Genomic DNA, 6,000 nt, shown 5'->3' on the forward strand with positions numbered 1-6,000 from the left:
ACTTATCGTGGTGCTCGTTTTATCCACTAAATTGCACACTTCTTTGTTACTTTTGAACAATACCTGCGTAATTTGCACATTCCTGCGTTACTCAGTATACATCGTGAATTTATTAAATTCTTCAGATCATTCGTGAGAAAGACAACTAATTACTATTTTAAAGATGACTTTTGTGTATCGTCAAATATATATGTACATGTAACACATTTTAAACATTATTTTTCATAGTTTGTATACCTAAGACATTTGTAAAACTACAAGTGTCGTATAACAATAGAAGGAAGCTTGGAAAATAAGAATTAGCTACTTTAAATGAGATGACCGCCGTTGCTTCAGTGCTTCATTCACGAATTCGGCGTTACCTACTCAATTACGTTTTATCTGCAAAATTAAGTGTAATATGACACGAGTAGATCAGGTAAACAGAATATAAAAAATCATTAAGTAATATGTACGTTATTGTATTTAAAGATATCAACTAAACTAAAAATCGCCCATCAATACGCTTGTCAGGTCGTCATTTTCACGAATGATCTTGTAAAATAAACATTTTACTTGAAATATTTTAGATGAGGTTTTAAGTATAATGTATTAGCAACCATATGCGTTAATTTATTTCTTCCAATTTGGTGTACAAAAAAAATTGGTCCATTTACATATCGCGGTGCTCATTTTAGCCACCAAATTGCACAAATTTTGTGTTACATTTGCATAATTCCTGCGTTATTTACATGGATATACACTGTGAGAACGATTATATTTCAGTATTTATCTTAAACCTCGCTACGCCTGTGTTATCCCTGATCGGGTTACCCACCATTCAAGTGCTTTATGATTTATTAATGGATTTACCTGTCTCTGTTTCGATAAGCGAAATCTTATTTTCTGAAAATTGAAAGTGAACCGCGTCAATGTTAAAAAATAAAGGACATGTTTTTAGAAAAAATGCGTCTTAACGCATTTTCGGAAAAATGGTTTGCTTTTTATAGTTAAAAATGGTTTGTTATATTGTTAAAATATAGCTTGTTCTATTCTTTAAAAACGATAGGTCACTGTGTTAAGAGTTAGGAGCATGTGGCCTAAGAATGATTATTAAGTTCAGTGTAACAAAAATAAAGAAAACACAATCAATTTGAATATTTTAACACACTGTTAGCCAGTTGCTTAGCATGCGTTCATTGCTCCTAAAAATACGACAGAGCCGATAACACAAAATCTCACGATAAATATACTTTTATGGGTTATCTTAATCAAGGTCCTCGATTCCATCATAAGTATTTTTAACCCACAGTGCAAGCATTTACTATTTCAAAAGTGCTCTATCAACTGTCGATTTATTGTTCCTTCTCATATTGAAATTAACTGAGGCGTGACGATATTAAACTTCACCTTGAAGTCAAATGCATGGAGGCAGCCATCTTAATATTTCTTATCTTACAAACCTCTATTTAGATAGTCACAAATACATGCAGAGCTACCAATTAAAATGTTTAGTTTCACATAAATACCCCCAAAATACTGATCATTTCCTATACACAAACATATAAGAATTACAAGGAAACATCAAAAGTGTACAGTACCATCAAAACATGTTTGTGTTATTCATAAATTTAAAAGGGGTAATAATTTGAAGATATCCCCTGCCAGTTTTAGTATATTTAGGTAGTCCTTCTATGAAACTTGGACCAAATGCACAGTTTCAGGAGCGACATTGAGATTTGACCTAGATTTTGACCCATTGTTCTACTTATTATATTGAGAGCGACATCATCGATTACTGAAATATTGCCCCATATTAAAGTACAGTTTGAACTTTGATATCAGTTTTGGAAAATGTTTAGTTTGAACTTTATATTCATAAGGGAAACATATGTCTATGACACCTACCACATTTACACCACAGGTGCTCGTCCAGTCTTGGTGCCCATATAAAAAAAAAATGAAAATAAAAAAAAAACACAAAAAAAACCACCAAACAACTATTCCGGGTTGAGTGTAAGAAAAAAATGAATTGTTTTGCCTATACTACAGTATACCATTACTACGAAATGGTCACCTAGTCGCCGTAACGCTATGGAATTTTACTAGGACACGCTGTGGAACAACCACAATGTCCAGTTATGTATCAATACAAGCCATTTTGCTTCTTTACACATCGTGTATTTAGAAAATTGTGAACATTCTTCTTCAACCTTACATACAATCTTAAATAACTTACATTTAACTCGGACACTCCAATTTGTTAAAATCTTTCAATATTCCGTTGATGGTCGGCCATTTTGTCGAAAACGAAAGTACAAAACATACATCGTACAGTTCCGCTCTCCTTGTTTCCTACGTCTACGTTCGCAGAACGGTAGTCAACGGTAACAATCAATTTATTGGTTACTGTTGTCTATTGTTCAGCGAACGTAGTCGTAGGGGACCAGAACAGCGGAACAATACGGTGTATGTTTTGTACTTTCGTTTTCGACAAAATGGCCCAAAATGGCCGATAATCACTGTTGTTTTGCAAAATTGTTACAAGTTGGACTGCCCGAGTTTAAATGTAGGTTATTTAAGATTGTATGTAAGGTAGAAGAAGAATGTTAACAATTTTCTAAATGCACGATGTGGTTGTTGCACAGCGTGTCCTAGCTAGTAAAGCTCCAAATCTTCTTTTTTTCCAATTTTTTTCTTACAATCAACACAGAATAGTTGTTTTGGTGCTTTATTTTAACTTCAATTCTTTTATATGGGCACCAAGACTGGACGAGCACTTGTGATTTACACCACAGTTTACTCAAAACTTTGGGGAAAAGCACTCGTCGAATTCGAACTTAGAGAAGTATACAAAAAGGCATCATACGCTCGATTATTGGCTTACATGTATAAAATCAACATTGTTTCAATCAGTATATATTGTGCCGGAATCTGTCTACATTCTGTTTCGCATAGACAACGGCGCAGACACCTAGCAACTGCGGCTGGCTACCATGATTCGGAGGTACCGCTATTCGGAGACTACAACCACCACCATCCACAGGCACGAGTATCGGACCTGAGAAGAAAAAAATATGACCAGATTGATAATAAAACCTGTGTTGATCTTATTGGTGTCAAAAACCAAAAAAAAATGTAAATAATGACCCCATTTGAAAATAAACTATAAGTGAAAAGAAGGCCGGAAACTCCAGATTCGAGCCTACGAGCAAGGGATTCATTTCCCGGGCCGTTGTGAAAACAATTGGCCAGACAATTAGAAAAAAACTTTTATCACTATTTCACGTACCGAATTGTTGTGCCGCAATTTTGTCTACCAAGGATTTTTAGCACGAATTCGCTCGTTTCCTGATAGATATTTCATGAACGGGTAGGGCTAGAGACTTGGGGTTGGTCTCATTTTGAAGCTTAATACAAACGTGAAATAGTGATAAAAGTTTTTTTAATTGTCTTGCCAATTGTTTTCAAAACGGCCCGAGAAATGAATCCCTTGCTCGTAGGCTCGAATCTGGAGTGTCCGGCCTTCTCTTAACTTATAGTTTATTTTCAAAGGGGGTCATTATTTACATTTTTTTTGGTTTTTGACACTTTTAAGATGAACACAGGTTTTATTATCAATCTGGTCATATTTTTTCTTCTCAGGTCCGATACTCGTGCCTGTGCCACCATCACTACCAACACCACCGCCATGATTAATGCTATTTGGATCGGTATCATGTTATCGTCGCGTCGTACATGGCGGTCAACAAAACATATTCAATACCTCGATTAATGCATACGAGGCATTTATTGTATTGTTCTTGTTCTTACATGTTTTGCCCTTTCAGTCCTTTATATGCGAGAAACATCGAACTATGTTTAACATTGAGACAAGCACACGTCGACTTATAAAAAAATGTTCATAACTTCAATTTAACCTTCTAAATTTAAACTTGGTTGTTATCATGCAAGCACTAGGTCTGAATTAGATCTACGCATTATATTATAAACATGCAATAAATAAAATTAAATCTTACCAGAGTAATGACTCCAATTAAATGATTTATTATCCCTCACATGATATATACATATATATTTTAACATCAAAAATATAATACACGACAGGTAAATTATCTGCCTGTCTGCGCATGTCGGTACACATTTGTTAACCTCTATACATTTATCTAGCCAATCGCTACAATCACGATCGTAGCAGGAAGTCAACTGCACACATTGCATATCGCTCAAGCGTTATTCTGTTTCAAATATATTCTTTCATTCAAAATTTGTTTTAGAAATAAAATATTCGATTAAAAAGAGAAAAAAGTTTGATAAAATATGCATTATAGGATATTTGGAGAAAGTGGTATAACTAAAATACACAACGGAGATTTGTTGTAAATTAAAGGATGTTAAAAGAGTACAGTATACGAAAACTCCGCTTATAACAAACTCATTTGGAGATTCAAAATCTGTTCCTTATATCCGGAGTTCTTTTTAAGCATATAGCGAATTAGTTCCTTGTATCAGAAGTTTTTAAAGCGAACAGTTTAACATATAACGAACTAATTGTTTACCATCGTAGCATTTGATTAAGATAAATAACTCTTGGGTTCGTCATTGTTGTCTCTCTTTTATTGATTCAATAAAGAATAAAAGGAATAATTGCAATGTTGTTTCTTTTTAATATATTTTTATGTATAAATATATCTATAAGATAATTATATGATATGCACAATATATGCAATATTGTTATTTATTAACAATACAGTATCAAGCACAAAAATAATCACTTTGCTTTGAAGAAGTCGCTAATGTTAGTTTGGGAATGTTTACAATTCTTCAGGTTAAATGCAATTTTCAATAAACTTTAAAAACTGTTTCTTCAACATGTGCATTAGACTCTAAGTATGGTCTAATCTTGTGCAAACAATCAATAGCTTCATTTTTGACACAACCGGCAGATCATCTAAATAGTTCTCGGCTTCGGATGATTATCTGTTCCTAATATATCCGCTACATTCGGCCAAGTTTTAATCTGTGCCGATGAAAACGAAAGTAGAAAATACGTGATCTGTTTAAGGATAGCCGATGTTTTGGAGTTTGTTATAAAAGTGTAATTTTCTGTACTTTTTATGGCATTGGGACTAAAAGTGAGTTCCTTATAAGCGATAATTCCTTATAACCGTGTTCGCTGTAACCGTAATATTTTACATTAAATAAAGAAGGGCAAAATTCGGGCAAAAAAATTTGTTCCTTATAACCGGAAGTTCGCTATAAACGTGTTCGCTATATGTCATGGACTTCGACAGTACTCAACGGATCGCAATATTTGTCTTAAAAAATAATTTAGTTTCAGATCGCTGGAACTTTAACTCTTGCACGAAATTAAACTCAATTTTTGTAAGTGTGTTCTTTTGTTGTTGTTTTGTTGTTTTTGTGATTTATTATTTTTCTATTTTATTTTATTTTTTAAGAATATCTAGGTAGCCCAAATTCATCTCAAACACTTAATTCTTGGTTTAAAAAGTATTTAGCATGAGGAACAAGGTGCTGGACTCATGATTTAACTCAACAAGAGCAATAATCCTGTTTTGGCGCAATATGACCTTAATTTTGTCGAAACGCCGTAAAACCAAACAAAACAAATATAATTATGTCTTTGTAAAAATAATAGCGTTATTATCAAATGTCAATTGTCTGTTATCGCACTGTCTATCAGTCCACATCTCGTACTTATAACGAAATCATGTCATCATAGTTTTATCGACGTTTATTAATCATTTCCTGTGTACCAGAAAGTACGAATTTATCAGTACGAATTTATTACATTTAACATAATATAAAATAATATAAACAAGGAAGATTGTAAGCGGACTTTTAGTAGATTTGAATTAAGGTCATTTACGCGTGAACCAGATTGTTGTGGTGCTCATGTAAATTAAGTTTATCTGTCCTTATAAGGACAGATTATTAATATATGTTCACATGATTGTCTTACGATTTATCTCATTGAACTATTGTTAGAAAAGAACTGAG

The 6,000-nt window shown here is 33.3% G+C and overlaps 1 protein-coding gene across 1 annotated transcript in view; it reads right to left on the reverse strand.

The window, feature by feature from the left end:
- LOC132747093 (sterile alpha motif domain-containing protein 9-like) overlaps positions 1-4,135 on the reverse strand; it is a 29,291-nt gene extending 25,156 nt beyond the window's left edge. The window contains exon 1 of the mRNA XM_060736403.1: positions 3,999-4,135. The gene's annotated coding sequence lies outside the window, so the exon portion shown is untranslated. The remainder of the gene's footprint in view (positions 1-3,998) is intronic.
- Positions 4,136-6,000: the final 1,865 nt, after the last annotated feature.

Source organism: Ruditapes philippinarum, unplaced genomic scaffold, assembly GCF_026571515.1.
Source record: "Ruditapes philippinarum isolate M1 unplaced genomic scaffold, ASM2657151v2 ctg2321_1_1_1_1, whole genome shotgun sequence".
Taxonomy (NCBI): Eukaryota; Metazoa; Mollusca; class Bivalvia; order Venerida; family Veneridae; genus Ruditapes; species Ruditapes philippinarum.